Source organism: Rousettus aegyptiacus, unplaced genomic scaffold, assembly GCF_014176215.1.
Source record: "Rousettus aegyptiacus isolate mRouAeg1 unplaced genomic scaffold, mRouAeg1.p scaffold_m13_p_18, whole genome shotgun sequence".
Classification (NCBI taxonomy): Eukaryota; Metazoa; Chordata; class Mammalia; order Chiroptera; family Pteropodidae; genus Rousettus; species Rousettus aegyptiacus.
Window position 1 is genome coordinate 10226368 of NW_023416293.1, and position 17974 is coordinate 10244341.

General features: G+C 51.3%; 1 protein-coding gene across 1 annotated transcript in view; it reads right to left on the reverse strand.

Annotated features, from left to right (window-relative positions):
- Positions 1-4931, reverse strand: part of ESRRG (estrogen related receptor gamma) — a 507255-nt gene extending 502324 nt beyond the window's left edge. Inside the window, exons 1-2 of the mRNA XM_016165022.2 lie at positions 4809-4931; positions 3049-3127 (exon numbers count right to left, since the gene is read on the reverse strand). The gene's annotated coding sequence lies outside the window, so the exon portion shown is untranslated. The remainder of the gene's footprint in view (positions 1-3048; positions 3128-4808) is intronic.
- Positions 4932-17974: the final 13043 nt, after the last annotated feature.

The window sequence follows — 17974 nt, forward strand, 5'->3', positions numbered from 1 at the left end:
TCCCAGTCAAAGGGCTAGCCGGGGGTAGGGGAAGGGGGTCGGGGAAGGGGGTCCTGGGGTTGCTTCTCATGCCCTTTTAGTCCCCGGGTGACACGGCCACACTGTGGAGAGCGGGAGATGGGGTGGTGACCGAGGGCTTGCGGGGGAGGCTGAAGAAGACAGAGACTTGTCCGTGCAGCTCTCCGGGTCTGGGGCGGTTCAAGCAGAAACCGCCTCCCTCGCCCTGCCACCCTGCAGCTTCACCAGGTGCTTACGCTCCGATTACCCATAAAACGGTGGCCACTGTTTATGCCCACGATCGAAGGCCTGCTCGCAGGTGGCACAGGTGGCCGCCTCTGCCCCGCCCTCCCGCACCGTCTCCCTCCCAGAGCCTCTTCTCAGGGCTTGTAGGTCATACGACCCGACGGATTTGTGTGAGGATGGTCCCCGGTCCTGCCGCTTGCCGGGGTTCCTTGAAAACAGGGGCTTTTGGGCGGAGAGTGGAATTCCTTTCTTCATTCGCTAGCTCGTCTGCAAACAAACAGGCCTCCCGCCCCCCTTTCTCTGCCCTCACCTCCTTCCACACACAGACACACACACACACACAGTCTATCCTCTAATTTCCTGTGGACTGTCATCTTTACTCACACTGAGTAACTCGGGCGGGGTCCTCCTATCTAGAGCCCCCGCCTGCTTGCCGGTAAAGCCTCAGAGTGTCTGGAGGTGACGCACTTGGGGCCACCTGCTAAGGACAGGGACAGAAAAGAATGGGCAGCCGGCAGCCAACTAGAAGGCTCAAGGCCAGCAGCGGAGAGAGCGCAGAGCAAGTTTGTTTTACTTCGCTGAGCCCAGGAAGCTCCCAAATTCTAAATTCCCATCAAGGATCCAAGGCAGTCCTAACAGCATGGGGTAGGGGCTGCTCCTCTCCCACGCAGCCCTGCAGGGTGCTGGAGAGGGCGCGCTCGGCCTTCTTGTCTTTGCCTCGCTCCTGGGCGACAAGCGTCTACAGCAGTGGGGACGGGGCATTTGAGTGTGGCTGAGGGTCGGGAGCTGGGGAAGCTGAGAAACGCAAATTACTCAATCCCGGGGCAAAGCGGGTCCGTCCGCGAGCCGCCAGGGAACAGGGGACTGCGCCATTCCTGAGCTATCTCCATCGCTCTCAAAACCTCGCGTTTTCCAGATGGGGACAAGGAGGGAAACTGCACCTAGAGGACATTATTGACATTATTTTTTCCCCCCATCCTTTTTATTTATCACGTTTTTCTTTCTCTCTTATTTCTCTTAATTTCCATCTTCCTTATTTAGATCTCGTTAATGCCTTCCTTCTTTTCTTCCTCTTAGGATTTACAGAAAAACTGGATGCTCAGACAAAGCCCGTGACTGGAGAGCTGAGTGGCACTTACTATCGGGAATGGGGCGAGGAAGAGACACTAAGACGCCGCACCCCTAAGTCCCCAGGCTCCGACATTCACGGGGCACCGCCAATAGTTTCTGGCTATAAAGTTGTACTAGGTTTGACATCTACCCACAATCCCGAACGCGGCTCAGGGATAGGAGCAAAAAAAAAAATTGCTTCTACTTTGAACTTGCCCGTAGAGATGTTGAAAGCTGTTTGGGGCGGGCCGGGGTGAGAATCGGGGCAGCGCTGGGCAAGGTAGGAGCGGCCCCCGTCCTGTCTGAACCAGACTGTCCCTGCGGGGTGAGCTCGGGAGAGAGGCAGGGACACGGGCTGGGAACAGACCCCTCCCCGTTCCTGTGGCGGGGAGCTCTGGGAGCGCGCACCCTGGGAAGGAAGGCCGCCCTTTCGTCGCAGGTCCGCGGCCTGGTGCAGGGGCTTCACTCCGCGCCAGTCCATCCACAGTGGCAGACTGAGCGCTTTGGGCATGTGGCCACACGGGAGTTCCAGCTGTGCCGTCCGCTGTGCGAGGCGAGGGGGAAGTGGCGGCGGCTGAGAAGTTATTCTGGGAGCGCAGGGCCCAGCCCGCGGGAGAGGAGAGGCCGCCGTTCGCCCCTGGCCGGTTCCCAACTCCCCCCCCTCGGCACACCACAGGCCTCTGGGCCCCGGGTGATTTTCAATCACGACCTTCTCCGTCCTCCCCCACCCCTAAATGTCACGTCTGCTCTGGGGGGGAAAGGGTAGTTTGACCCGCGGTGCGCAAGTCTCATGTCGTCGGCCGCTGCGCGCCTGCGAGAAAGCGGGCCTGACCGCACGCAGCCCGGGACGCACGGCCCGGCCCGCGCCACGGACGCGCGCGCCACGGCGCTCGCCTCGTCCCGGCTCGCGGGGCGTCTCCAGCCTGCCCTGCTCCCTTCTCCCTTGACGTCTCAGGTCTAAAACACAGAAGCACCGTGTACACCTCTCCCATGTAAAGGGGACAAGGTCAAGGCCCGGGGACCGCGGCGGTCCGCTTGCGCCTTCGCCAGCTCCGCAGGCGAGTTCTGTTCGCAGCCGCTCACGGAAAAGGCGTCACAGCGCTCGGGTCTCCGTGGAACCCGGAGACCTCATTCTCGCCCTGTTCCCCGGCTGGCCAGCCCGCGCCCTTGTCCTCCCCCTTTCCTCCCCCGGAGGTTCTGAGAGTCTGATCGAAACCTCAGTCCTGGAGGGACGGGCTCACAGGCGAGACTGAGCGAGCACGGCATTCCCATCCGGCGTTTGGTGTTTGGTGGCGGGGCGGAAGGGAAGGTGGCTCTCCAAACGCGCCCGCCCCCTCCCCCAGCACGCGGGCCGCGCTCCAAGCCGGCTCCGTCCAGCGCCTCCGCCACCCCCGGCCCCCCACAGCTTTCTCCGTAAGAAACGCACACGCCCAGCGCACCCCGCCTCCCGCGTACAGGGCAGTCTGGTCTCGTTCTGAGCCCAGATGCCAACTCGGCTGGAAGTTGGGAGCAGGAGAGACTCGGAGACTCGCGGAAATGGGCAGCGCCAAGGCGAGGGAGGAGGAGAGGGAGCCGGAGGTCCGAGGGGCAGAGGAGGAGGCCGAGGCCAAGCCGGGGCGCGGCGGCCGGGCGGGCAGCGCTGCCCACGCGTCCGCCCGGGGCGCGCGCGCCCGGCTGGGTCCGGCGCGGACTCACATGGTCTGACTGCGGGGCCGCGGCTCCTGCGGGTGGGCGCTCTCGGGGCCGCCCGGCCTGCGGTCTCCTGCGCTGCTGCCTGCAGTGCGAGGGCAGAAACAAAAACAAAACCAATCACGCGACCCGGCCCAGACCGGCCGCGGGAGGCCGCGGGAACCGGGCGCGGGCGCGGGGATCGGAGGGCGCGGGGATCGGAGGGCGCGTGCAGCCCACAGACAGCGAACTTGGCCGCGGAATCCGCTAACGGATGGCAGCGGCGGGCGTGAAGTGGCGCGGGATCCCCTTTTCCGGGGTCCCCTTTTCCGGGGTCCGCCCGACCACCCCTCCGGCCGGCCACTGTCAGGCGGGATTTCGGGAGGGGGGCAGATTTGGGGAGGAGGGTGGAATTTAATTGTATCAGAATTTACAGTAGTTTTGTTATTTTTTGCGGAGGGAGGGGGTGAAACCACTCTGCCCTTTGACCCCCCGCCACCCAGACACTGCAGGCAGCAGCTTGGAAGGGCCGAGGCCCAGGAGAGCGGGCTCCTGAGGCTTAGCTGTGGAAGCAGGGGTGTGTGTGTGTGGGGGGGGGGCGCAGAGACCTGGAGGCGGGTGTCCCCTGGGATCCGGGAGAGCGAGAGCCGGAGGGAAAGCGGGAAACTGGGAGGATTTGGAGTTTTTCTTTACAAAGCAGGACGGGAACTTAGGTAACCCCGAGTTTGGAAAGCAAGTGCGAAAGGATGAGGACACTCCGGGGCCACCGACCCCCCCACAACCCCCTCGACAACCGCACTTGATCCCGCGGGCGCTAAGCCGGGGCTGGGGGGAGGAGAAGGCGCACCTGGGTTAAGTCCCCACTGGTCAGGGGGCGCGAGCTCTCAGGGACGCGCGAGCTGCCAGGTGACACCTCGGGTCCTCTGCACCGGACCCCGGGCCGAGGCCCGCTCACACCTGCCCGCTAACCGGTAGGACCGGGTCTGATTGATCCAGATCCTGAACACCACACGGGTGCACCCACCCCCCCGCCGTGACCCAGGGCCCGAGTGCGCGTGGTGACCGGGGTCGGCTCGGTTTTCATGTTTCATTCCAGGTGCTTTCTCGAAAAGACCCGCCTCTCCCCCGCGACAACGGACACTCACTGTCCCCTCCCGACTCCCCCTCCAGGAGGTTGCTTCGCTGAACTTATTTATCCTGGCTGTCTCGCGCCCCCCGGACGCAGGAAGACAGGCGATCGGGGCGCGGGCGTGGAGAGGCCGGGACTCTGCAGGGGACGGCCCGCAGGTGCAAGATGGCAGGAACACGGAAAGGCCCCGCGCTCCACGCCAGGCCCGCGGGCCGGGCGACCCCGGGCTGGGAGAGGCGTGGGAGCCAGGGAGGCTGCCGTTTGCTCTCTTCACTGCCCGCCCCGGCCCGGCGCCACCACTGCGCCCTCCGCAAACGTATCTGTGGAACGCCGAAGCCACCCCCACCCGCGGGGGAAAATCCGAGAGGGTCGCGCCGCAGCCGAGGGGGGTGGGGGCGGCGTTGCTTCCCATTGGCGCTTCTTTGATCACCACTTCATGCCAGACCAGTTACCTCCCCGTGCACCGCGCGCGCAGGAAAGTCCCTGTGCTACCCCCAGAACCCAGCCGAGTTCGGAAGCAGAAGAAAAGGCGGAGGTGCTAAGCCGGTACCGGGGGCCGCTCGGCCTGCGGGGCGGGGTGCGCCCACCGCCCCTGGCGCTGCGCGGGCGTCGTTTGCGGCCCCCTGAAAGCCCGCGCGCTCCAGGCGCAGCCGCGGACCTTGGCACTTCCCTCGCGTCTCCAGGGCCTGGAGCCCGCTGGGCGCCCCCTCAGCCCGGCCCAGAGCGAGCTGTAGGGTGCTCGCAGATGGAGCTGGACGGAGTCTGGGAGTCCCAGGGCTCTGCTGCCCGGCTGGAGCTGCCCTGGCTACGTACCTGTCCCGGCCTTCCCGCTCCGGCTGCTGCCCTGGCTGCCGAGCCCGGCCCGGAGCCCGCCGCCTGCCGCGGGGCCCGCCCCCGCCCTCCCCTAGAAGCTGGGCCAGATGCGGGGCGGTCTCTCGCGGGCCATTGGCTTGGGTCACTGTTTCGCGCTGACTTCGAGGATTTCCCCCCGGCTTTTTCGGCCAGGCCAGGCCTCACCTGTCCCCTAACCCACATCCCTCTCCCTAATCCCTCGGGTGATCCCCTCTTCCCGCCCCGGGAGCTCAGGCTTTGAAACTGCCGTAACCCCGCAAACAAAGCAGGTGTGAACCTTCTTCCGGGCAGAGTGTGGAGGTCAGCTGGGTGGTCTCAGCGTTTCTCAAAGGTTCTGGATGCTTGTACGAGGGGAACAGGCCCTACGCGGACGGAGGTGACCTGTGGACGCACCGCGTCCTTGTGGCCGTCTGGACCGCGAAGTCCACGTCTATTGTTTGCTGCCTAGGGGAGCTGCCCCGTGTGACAGACACTTTAGATGCCATCACTGGAAGAAACATCCTGATGATAACGATTCTCTCTCGCTCTTGCTATCTTGCCATCGCCCCAATTCATCTCCCTTGTGCTCCAGCCTCTAGGGGAGACGAGGAGGGTCAGGGGCTGGCGGGAAGTCGGGTCAAGCCACTGCCCTTGGATGGAGCGGAGAGGCACGTGGCCGCCTCATCCGTCCCATTCAGCTCTGAGCTGGGGAGAGAGGGCGCGGCGGGCTGCTTTCCCTGCCAAGGCTCACGCTTCTTCCAAATGATTTTAGTCTGGTGCTCCGGTCTATCCATATACATTTCCAATCTCATGGCTCATAAACTATTAGCAAAATGGTTTCATTATTCACCTTCTGTATCCTACGAAAGGGAGAGAAGCAGCGAGCGGCAGGAAGGCAGCGTGGGGGCGGGGGGCGGTCGTTGGACGCTAGTTAGCAGTGACGCTGCCGCGTTTAAATCATGGCTCAGGCTGCCTCCTTCGAGCGGAGACGCAACAAACCTGATCCGTTTTCAAGGATCTCTAACCCGGCCCCTCTCTACCCAGCGCCTCCCTTCCCTCTGTCTTTCTCTCCATCCATCTCTACCCATCCGTCCTGAACACCCAGGTTCCTGAGAGGACCAGATGCATAGCCGAGACACTGCGAATCTATTACGCGCTTCATTAGGCGGTATCGATAAGGCACGGCCTTTAGATGCGACTAACTGGTTAAAATGGCTGCCTCACAGCCCCCCTTTTGGGTGGCGTTGGTGAGGGACTCACATCACCCCTGACCCAAACCACCCAAAGACACAAGTCTGGGACCATAACCAAAAACTTGACTAGATGCTCAGTGTGGTGCCCAGGTGCCCAATCGGGCACCAAGTCCTTATCTGGCTTCTGCAAGCCCAGGAAGTGAGGAAGTTGCAGAGAGAGAGAGAGAGAGAGAGAGAGAGAGAGAGAGAGAGAGAGAGAGAGAGAGAGAGAGAGAGAGAGAGAGACAGACCCAGACCCACGTGTGTGGCACGTGTGAATGTGTGTAGCAAGAAGGGGGCGCTAACAGCTGGGGGTCTTGGGCTCCCAGAGGTGGCAATTTTTTTAAGGAAGCAACCCAAATTAAAAGATAACTAGAAGCAAGCTGCATCGTGGAGGCCTAGGCCGGGAGAACGGGCGGCTACGTCCGGTGGGAAGCGGCAGGAGCGGCCGGGCAGAGGCAGCCCAGGGCGAGCGGAGTCCGCCCCGCTTCTCCGCTGGGGGCGACGATGATTTCACTGTCTCCGCCAACACTTTTACTCCTCGCCGATGTATCTTACCTAGAATGGTTCTAGCACGACACACACACGCGCGCGCACACTCTCCCCCTGCACTTCTGGACGGTCTAAAGGACGCTAGGCGAGTGGGCGGGCTGTAATTATCCCTGGATGCAAAACCAATCTGGCTGCCCGGGCCGCTGCGCACTCGCCTGCGGCGGCGGCGCGCGGACGGGGGACCCCGGGCGCTCGCTGGGTCACCGCGCCGCGCGGCCTCCGCTCGCCCGCTGTTTAATATACATGGGATGGGAACGCAGGGAAACGGATCTCGTGCCTGCACATACTGCAGGAAAAAAAAAAAATCAATTTGCTATTTATTTATTTATTTATTTATTTAGAAATCTACAGATTTCGGGGGAAATTTTTTTTTTCTTTTTGGCCAGTCCAACCCTTTCCCAGAATGGCAGCCACATTTAATTACGTCTTTTAATGACTTTTTTCCTTATTTGCCATTACTATTTCATGTTAAGGGCGGGCGGAGAGGGGGGAGCGGAGTGGAGTTTCTTTGGGGGGTTTTCAATTCTGGTATCTTCAAAAAGATTTGCCTCATGTGTTAATTGCATGCTGTTAAGCACATCTGGGACTGCGCGCTGACCAACGAGGACCAACTTTTAATTAACACATTGACCCGGCGAAGAAGCAGCCGCCCAGCCCCCCCTCCCCCCCGCCCCCCGCAGTATGCATATGAGGCGCGCGCAGCCGCGGCGAGGAATCAGGAATCGCCTGCTTCCAGGGGAGCGAGGCCCGCGCACTGCAACCTTCGCTCCTTCTGCGAAAGGTTCGCTCGCCTCGCCCCTAGGAGAACAACAAAGAAAAGGAGGAAGTGACCAGCTCCTGGAGCAGGCTTCTTACATCCTTTAACGTGACTCGACCCTGCGCGGGCAGTCGGGCGGAATGGGCGGGAAAAGCCCCCAAAGCCATTTCTCTGCAGCCTGACTTGGGCCTGAGTCGAAGTCTGTAGCCTGGGCTCCTTGCATGAACCGACCGCGTTCTCTGTAAATGAACAGAACCCGTGGCCCAGCATCCTGGTGGAAAGAGAGAACTAGCCAAGCCACAGGCTGCTTTTTCTCCCTCTGGCCTTTTACCTGCCAGCCCCCTCACCTTTGCCCCAGCCTCTCCAAAGCTAAGCCAGGAACTCCAAAGCCCCAGGTCTGAGAAGGAGGAATTGGAGTCTCTCCTGCTTGGAGCGCACAGCTGTCGGCCACAGGCTGGGGCAACCAGTGGCCCATTTTAGGCACAAGAGTCTGGGCTCCACGGCCAGGACCTCCTGGCCAGGCCAGCCAAATCCCAGCTGGGGGGAGGAAGAACCCTTAGCACCGCACAGACCATGCCACCTGCAGACACGCAATTTCACCCTGAGCAATTTCATTCGGAATTGATGGCGCTTCGCTGGAGTGGCGCCTTCAAAGTGAATGCCTCGCCCGCCTCCCCACAGAGCACACATGCAGGTTAATCCCCAGGTACACACTCATTTGCTCTTCCCGCCTCTAATCTCAACTGCCTCACTCTCCTAAGTGCTTAGCTTCGGCACACAGCCCTATAAAAAAATGTCACGGTGGCCTTCCTTCCCCCAGCCATAAAAAAGTTGGAGCGAATCGCTCCCAGGTTACCGGTTAACATCCCCTCCAGGTAACAGTTGGAGTTCCTTGTTTGACATTTTTCATTCCCCAGTACAGAACTTTTCAATAAATACGCAGCACCAGCACGAGAAGACAGTGCTGCCGTAAATCCAGGGCTCTGTGCTCTATGTCGATGCTTTGGGAAATTTAATGTGACAGGACTGTCCCCCGAATTCTTCCCATCTCTTTTCTTTTTTCTTGTTCTTATTCTCTCTTTTTTTGTCCTTTCCTCGAATCTACTTATCCAGTCAACTTATCAGAGAATCTGCCAAATTTAAAACTAGAAAAGATAAAGACAAGAGAACAATGTTCTATCACTCAATATTCCTCTGAGTCCCTCTAGATCTCTCTATATTGTGATAAAGGTATCATCAACACACATCTTCAGTCAGGAAAAAGAAACTAATCAGTTGGTAAATTGTACTAACCCTATGAGAAGATAAAGCCTTTGGAAAGTTAGTACGAACGTTGCCCAAACGGCTTCATTTCGAGTTTCAGTGGACAACAGCCTCTGATTTCAGCTCCCAAATCGATCTGCAAAATTGCAGCCCACACCTGATAGTCCAGGGAAAACAAGACTTGGTAACTCCAGCTGGTTCTTTTGATTTACTCTGCCTGGTAAGATGTATGTTGGGGTGTTTTGATAAGAAGGGAAAAAAAGGAGTCAGCAGTTTGATTTGGAACCTCTTTTATGGCTGAATATGGTTGCAGGTTTGAACTAAAGAATGTGTTTCTGCTGGGGACATTTGCATGACACATCCATATGCATTAGCAGCTGCACGGTGTTATATCATCAGTTCCTGTGAGCATTTATCTTTTCTTCCTCCTTCTGTCTTCCTCAAAGGAAGTAGGTAAGTGTCTTATGGGAGAACCATATAGACTTTAAAGACACATGAATCTTCCTGTGTCCTTCAGGCCCTCAGCACTAGTTGGCCTGCGACAACCTGTTTCTTTTGAGGATTTTGGGATATTTGAGGTAGCTAGCCTCCCTGGTTACATTTTTAAAAATTATAATAATGGATTAACAGTGTATAAAATACAATAAAAGAGTTATTCAGAGAAAGGAGCTTTGGTCGTATAACACCGTATCATCAACTTCTGCTAATTTGCTTAATGACTTAACAGAGAAGCCATTTAATAGAAAAATGCTCCTGTATGTCTTCAGTAATCTATGCTTGGTACTTGAATCTGGGCGGCTAAGACTTTGCTACACTGGCCGGTGGTGATGGTGCCAGAGGCCGCGAGAGCAGGTCGAGGAGACGGCTGCTCCCGCAGGCATTGCATGAGCTGTGCAAAGACCACTGTCCAATATCCACAGGTGGTCCCTGAACTCTGTTTCGTGTGTCTGATTCTTTCTGAATTATGGGGATCTGTACACAGCAGGGACCGTGATGTCAAAACGAAATCTAAAGGGACCTGAGTTCTTATGTGATCTGGTTCCATTCAATCGCTTTCTTTTTTTCTTTTCTTTCTTTTTTTTTTTTAATCTGTACATTTAAATTGTGGTCATCAAGCCAGGGTGACTAGGAAGCATATGAAACCCAAACCAAGAGACTTAACATAAGCACACTTTTTAAAAATCACCTTTTATGTCTCTTCACACTCAGTGTTTCATGGAAGTATTTGAAGATAACCATGGTCAGATTTTTAAAGTAAGAGTGGATTTCAGGTGTATTATAATGTGAAATAAAAATCTTACGCGCACACACGCGCGCACGCGCGCACACACACACACACATAGAGAAAGAGAAAGAGAGAGAGAGAGAGAGAGAGAGAGAATAATACTTATCAGGAATCGTGAAGACCAAAAAAGATAGCCTACCAGAGATATTATGGTTTTCACCATTTTCGTAGCTCTTTTGGTCACCAGAGGAGATATTTACAGAAAAAAAAAAAAATGACATGACCGTAAGATGGTGCCATCCATTTTTTCCTAAAATGCTTGAAACTAATGTGTGTTGTTGTACAAATGTGCATGCACAATGACACATAAATATGCATGAGCCTAAACAATAATCCATTTTATGTCTTGTTTCCAGATGTTTGCAAATATCACCAGTGAGTTAGTTTGACCCAACCAAAAGGTAGCTGAGACCTCTGACCAAAGAACGCATTTCTTCTACTCTCCATTGCACAAAGGTTGTTTGTTTGTTTTTTTAACTCTTTAACTTTAAAACAATAATTCAATATAATGTGGATAAAAGTCAAAAAAGTTGCTTGATATTATAGAATATAAAAATTAACCAGCCGCATCACTTCACTCAATTCATTATTTCAGGGACAATTGGAAAAGCTAGTTGTTAGGGCTGGTTAGCTTAGTTGGTTTGTTTAGAACATGCCCAGAATTGGTCTTGTGGTTATTGGCATCCATGCTCAGAAGCTACCTACACACCCAAATTCGACTGGCCCTGGACAATTATGTGCCAGCAATGATAAGAGAAACAAATGAGAATGTGGATGAACTTGCACAGACCACAGGAAAAAAAAAAAAAGATTTACTTTTAAAAGGGCACATCCTAACTTGCAGCATGAAGAACAGAAGAGATCGTGAATATGTTTACAACCCAAATTACATCTCACAAAGTGTATCACAGAGCAGGGACAGGGAGCAAAGGTACCTACCTAGCAGAGGCTACAAGAAGAGCTTAGGAATGACGAAGAAAACTGCTGCACCAGCCTGGGTATCGGTGCAGCATTTAAAATTTTATAAAATTATGTATCTTCATCTTTAAGATAAAGAATTTGTTTGCTTGCTTTCAGATTTGATTTCAATATTAAATATTTCTGGATGTATTCATGGTATTAGTAGACACCAGGAAATCTGAGGAAATTACATATTTGCTCGTCCATCCATTTCTTGGTTATGTTTACAGAATAATTTTATTTTTCCCTCAAAGACGGGTCACAATACCATAGACTCTTTGAAATACAGCAGCTAACGAAGATAAAACTGACCATTACGATGGGTTCAGCAGATCCCAATCAAAAAGCAGACAGAAGTTTTATTAAGTCGGTACTTAACTCTATGACCATATATTATATTCATTTCCAAGGAGTATAAGCCAGTTAATATGGACATTCAAAAGCCAATACTTGCAGTCTAGCATTTAAGGAGCTCCAAAGTCACCACTCTATCCTACCAAACAGAAAAGCCTGACATGAACTGAAAAATCAGCTCTGGTTAAATTTATGAGAGAAGTAAGGTCACCAGGAAAATGACTTTCCTCCAAACTGGAGAAACACACAGATGAACACGTGTAGTTACAACGTATGAGAATAGAAACCCTAGAGCCGAATCCACCTCAGGACCCAGTACTGTGGTAGGGAATCTTGAACTGCAGCTTTGTCAGAACCCCTAGACTTAACAATACCAAGAGTGGGCTACTGGTGTGTCAGTGTGGGTTCACCACTTGTAATAAATGTACCCCTTCGAGGGTGGGAAGTTGACAGCGGGGAGGCAGTGAGTGTGTGGGCGCAGAGGGTAAGTGGGCACTCTCCATCCTTTCTGCTTTCGAGTTTCGCTGTGAACCTAGAGCTGCTCCGCGAAATAAAGTCTATTGGTTAATAATAAAAATATTTATTTGCCATATGTTAATAAGTTATTAGCAGCATATCCCAGCTCTTAGGCACTAGGTCTTGCTGCTTTGCAAACTCTTTCCATCATCTTTATTTCTATCCATTAACAAGGAGCGAATGTATATGTAGCACCATAGGTTAAAATAGCCTTGCGAGTAGCATGTATTAGTAGAAGAAAATCAAGCCCAAGAAATATTCCCAAGACGAACAAGAAACATATTTTGGCGTATTCTAGTATTATATTAAGTAGAACAACAATACACTGTATACGATTGGGAAACATAAAGTATCTTCATGGGGGGGAGGGATAACATGTTTCATTTCCCTCTATCATCGTGGCCTCCACCACGGCCATTATCCCTGTCACTTACTGAGTGAGCGCTCACCCTTCGCCAGACCCTGAGCTAGTGCTTCCGACGTCCTCTGGCAGTTAATTCTCACACGGCCCTGGGAGGGAGGTGTGCCCTCTTTCATGATGAGAACCCTGAGGTACAGGAAGCACGCCCCTGCTGGACACCTGCCAGTCTCCAGGAGGAATCTGTGGGTACGATTTGGTTTCATATCTTCGAACAGATTTTTTTGTGTACACGCGTGCGCAGGGAGATGGTACCTATTGTTTTCTAGAAATTTAGTACACTAGTCTAGAGAAAGCCTTTACATAGGGTCGTCTGGGCTATTTTTCTGGTCTGTCCACTTTATTTGCCACAAAAATAAGTGTCTCTATCATGGGGTGAGGAGTTTCTAAGTGAGATATCTGTCTGCAAGTCAAAACTAGAGCGAGTCTTTAGCTAGGGACTTACTTGCAGGGCTTGGGGGTAGGAGTGAGATTCTCCTAACAATTTACAAAATAAAGGGAATAAGGTTGCAGCTGAGAGACTACAATGCAACAAGCACAGTGATTAAGCACCGAGTGTCTACGAAGGAGCTGCCGGTAAAAATTTGTGGACATCAAGACTCTAAACGAGAGAGGACCAACGGTCTGGAAATTGGACATCTGTACCCAAGACCTGTATCCTAGAACGGCATATCATTATTGATTATAAATCCATGATTCTGTAGCTACCATGTATTAAGTGCTTACTGTATGACAGACAGTTTACATACATTGACAAATAATCTTAAAAAACAACAACAGCAAAACCTTTAAATTAAGTTATTATCTCTACTTTACAGGGGGAAAAAAGCCTTGTGTAGATCATACAGCTAAGTACATGCCACAATTCAAACACTAGTCTGTTTCATTCTAAGCCCACACACACTCTTACATGCCATTCTGGTTTTATACATCAGTCTTTTGTTAGCTGTGGTAATGTGAATCTAACCCTCAGAAGTGAACACGACTTTGACATAGCGTTCTCTATGGGCTATAAACAGTACCCTGATAGACCAGGCATCTGGTAGACTCTGTCGAGTGACACCTGCATCTTTCTGTGCCCTTTTATTTGAAATTAAGCAGGGAATTCATAATGGCTACAAAAGGATTATTTGAGAATAAGTGAATAATTTATACTATGGACGTGATGGTTTACTATTAGCAAACAGATAAAGTAAAGCCATTACAGATGGCGTTATGTGGGGATATTAACTTCTACACTCTTTTTTCCTCCCGATTTTTAAATAAACTTTGAAACTCTTCTCCATAATTGGTTCTAGAAATGCCTTTACACTTGTCTTCCTTCGTCACCCTTTTTTCCTGGGTGGTTGTTGTTGTTTTGTTGTTGTTTTGTTGTTGTTGTTGTTATGTCAGGATGGGATCGAGATCATTTCCTTGCATAGGGTTGCTTAACGATCATTGCAGAGCATGCCTCGGCTCTCAAACCTGAGCTTCCGTTCTCTAAGGGGCACACTTCACGGAAGGTCTTTATCAGCCATCTTGCTAAATGGCAGCTACTTGCTCCTTCCCGGAGCTGCTCAAAGCCAGCCTTTCAAGAGGATCACGCTCCTTCAGCGGGCCCTGCAGAGTGACGGCCACCAGCTCTTTAGTACTGGGAAGTGGTTCTGGTCCGGGGAGCTTTGCAGCTCTGCCGGTCCTTTCTCTGCCTGTCCTTTCTCTACGTTTTGTGGGGGGCAGAGGCCGGCCAATGGGAAGGCACAGTTTATAATCTGCTGGGAAGAATGGCTTCCGGATTAGAATTTTTCTTTTTTAAAAAGGGCTTATTATTCCCTCCTTCCACCTTTGCGGAAACACAGAATCCTTCTTACGTCTGATATAACTCAGCCTTTTTGGCTCTCTGCTTAACTATTCCAGACTCGTCAGAATGGAAGCTATGCATACATGCATATACCTTTATTTATATTTCTAAAAGCATAACTGTATTTTCTATGAAACTTTAATCGTCTGGGTAGCTTAGCTGGTTAATAGGGCCAAAGGTACAGCTGTAGTGCCCATACGAAAAGCTCTTCTCACTGGCTTCCCTAGTCATAGGGTGAACCCCCAGTTCCCCTGGACTCTGGACAGTGTGTTTGTCAGAGGAGAAAGCTGGGACAAGTAAAAGCCATCACCACCTTCGCTAAAACAACTCAGGGCTTATGCTTACAGACCATAAAACATTGACGCACGTAGTTTTATACTTTTTTTTCTCCAGTTTGAAGATGTACATACTATCTAGTCAGGGTGGCCCCTTGTGGGCACAAATTTTTTTCTGTATCATCAGAGCCTATGGAGGGTCCTGAGATGGGGTGGTTGTTCAAAAAATGTTTCTTCAGGGAATTAGAGTTATGCAAGTTAACCCAGATATAAAAGATAACAAGTTCTATTTCTGGACTTGCAATTAAAAAAGAGAGGGAGAAGAAGAAGAAAAGAAAAGGATTCGCTGTGACTTTTAAACAGACTATTGACTTTCGCTGGGTGTGCAGCTCACACAGTGATTAGAAGTACGAACTATAATTGTTCTTGTCACCCACACACTCGGCTACAGTCGATATCTTTTTATCATATACATTTTTAATCATGTATTAATAAACAAGAAGTTTGTATCTTATTGATGATTGGATTATACTATTGATCAAGTCCACGGTTCAACACACGGCTTCTGAAAATATAAACAAGGTCAAGATGTAAAGATCACGAAAGTGCATCAAAGATATAAATTAGAATTTTCTCCGACTCTTCGTGTAGCTCCTGTGGAGAATGAGGCTAGGCAGAGCACAGAAATTCTGAAATTATTTGCCAATTGAATAAGTGATAGAAAGAAAATTATAGGAATAAAAATACTGCTCAGATGATTTTATTGCCGTGGAATACCGAAAGTGGTTTTTGCTTTTCATACGTTTTGGCTGTGACTGATTTGTTGCAATAGAATTGGACCTGGGCTGCTTTGAGAGCTCTCATTGACGCTATAAGGAAATATGGCCCTTGGCTACTGGCAAACGGAACATGTTCCTGCCAAAAGTATTGAGTGTTTCTCCCTTCAAGCCTGGGCAACTCACGGTGATTCCTTCTCTCCATGTCCCTCGTCTCTGCCCATGGCATTTGTTCCTGGTGCGGGCTGGCGGTACCAGGCATGCGAAAATTAGCCAAGTTGCAAGTCAAAGCCCTCAGTGTGTGTCAGTGCGACCTGACAAACTTGAGTCTTCAGAGTCCCTTCTGGAGTCTGGTTCCTTCTTCCAACATCAGTCCCTTAGTTTTGATAACGTGCCGTGGTCATACAAGCCGTCACCGCTGGCGGAGATCTGGGCGGCGGGCGGGTAAGACATCTCTGCATTGTTCTGCAATTTCTTTGGAGCCTATAGTTCTTTCTAAATATTTTTTTAGATCAGATTTTAAAAATCAGGCCCAAAATATTAACGGCTCGTGTTTACACGTTAATACAAATCCTTCTGCACTCTCAGGCCATGCATAATTCCAGAAGTCACAATTACATCTTTTGGGGGGAGGGGCGTTGAGGGGGAGAGGTTATCTTTTCAATTACAGGAGTTATCTTTTATTTGGGAGCTTTACCTGCCTTTGGAGAGGAGCTTTTGGGGGCAGGGAGGTAGAGTATGAGGGAACAAGAGGAGAAACAGACTTAAAGCCAAAGAATAAGAAAGAAAATGAAGGCTTCGTGGCTGGACTTGAAGGAGACAATTGAAAGCACAAATACCTTGAATGATCTTGTAAGATGACGTCCTGTCTTCGCACAATGGAATGCATTCCCATGGAGTCGATACTCCTTTGGAGCTCTTCGTTTGCATCAGTTAAATATGATAATGACACCTCAGTATGTAGTGATTTACACTTCCCTAAATTCACGTTTATTATCTTTTTGATCTTCATAAAAATCCTGTGGCACGGGCGAAGCCGTGACTCCTCCCTTTTAAATGTGACTGCAGATCGGAAAAGGTGAGTGTGCTTTCTTAAGAGAAGGTAAGAAAGAGTCAAATCCTTGTCAGGTGTTCTTCCTAATTCACTATATATTATTAGAATATCCAGTTTGGACTTTTTTTTTTTTTTTTTTTTCCCCTGGCTGTGGAGCATAACCCACAAAAGTGGTTTACTTGGCTTTAATCTTCTGAGGAGACCCGAATAGTACAGTTTTTTTTTTTTCACGTTTGTTACCGATGAGACACCTACCCTGTCACAGAACACAGCTGGAATGGTTACGTTAATCGAGTCCCCTTGCAAGCAGAGGGTGGGGAAACCACCTGCAGGGGTGACAGGTGTTAGGAAGTAGAGAGAAGAGTGTATGTGTCAGTCCAACGGTTGTTAGGCAACGAGGGGGGACTTCAGAGATCCGATTCCCGTCTCCAACCTGTCGAAAAGCCAAAAGCACCCATTCCCCGGACCGAGGTGAAGGCGGCTTCCGGAGACAGAGCAGCAGAGGTGCTGTAAGTCGGAGCATCCGTCCTGAGGACCGGCCGGCGGGGTCAGCGATCAGAACGGTCCCGGCGGCAGTACGGATTCCAATGACCATCTGGCGAGCCCTGGCGCGGAAAACCGGCCCTGCGTTTCACACATTGCACAACACCTGCCACCTAGGCGCGTCACATGTATCTGCACACGTGTGCATAGACGCTCCCACATACGAATGGAAAAAGCAAAAGGCACTAGGTGAAGCTCTTGCTGGAAGTCGAGCCTGGCCCTCAAATAGGGAAGCAGGACCGAGCGACGGGCTGGGGAGCGACCTCTGTCGTGGGGAGAGGGGGAGTAGACAGGCTGGGACCCTCACGGCCTTTGTGTGAGAGAAGCATCAGTGAAAGATGCGTGAAAAGTTTATCATCTTCACTTTCCTCACCTCCCTGATAATGCAAAGAAGTCGTTTTCTTATTTTGAAATTGATTTTTAAACGGGAGATGTTTATATCTGAAATCAGTTTTACTGGTTTTAAATATGCAGATCACTGGAATCAGCTCTATGGATCGCATGGAGTAAAAACTCGAGGATGGAGCAGCTTCTGCATTGCTGCTACCAGCACGGGGTCTCTTTCATCAGCAGCATTTCTGGAAATACCTTTCTCTCAAGGAAGAAACTGCGGCATCGCCCGGTCGGTACTTGGGAAACCTATAGAAAGCTAATCTGGAGCTGAAGATCAGGTATTTCATTTACCTGATTTCATTATGAGCTGCAGCCAAAGCATCATTTGAGACAGATTCTTGGACAAGAGCTCCGAAATCATGAAAAACAACTTATTTCTCTCCCATATCGCTTCACATTCAGCCATGACTCAGTCTTAATTATGTTCTCATTTGAGGTGTACCTGTGGACCTTCCAGGACATAAAGGAATGTGATAAAACAGCCTGGACAGGTAAGCCGTCCTCGTGGTCCCACGGTCCTCCTCAGGTTTCCTTTTGCCATGTCACTCATCTAGTGGCCTGGTATCGAATCGCCTGGTCATTCACCACAGATTAGCTCTCTCTCTGTTTCCAAAATGCCTACTGGATGGTTAAACATTTCCCTCCTCAAGAACAAGTATATGTAGAAATCCGTAAGTCATGTCAAAATCCCGTTCTGAATCCCAGCCCCTCATATAACTGGTTTTATGGTTAAAGTCTCCTAAAGGTCACCCGTGCGGTTATTTGCATTCATGGTGCC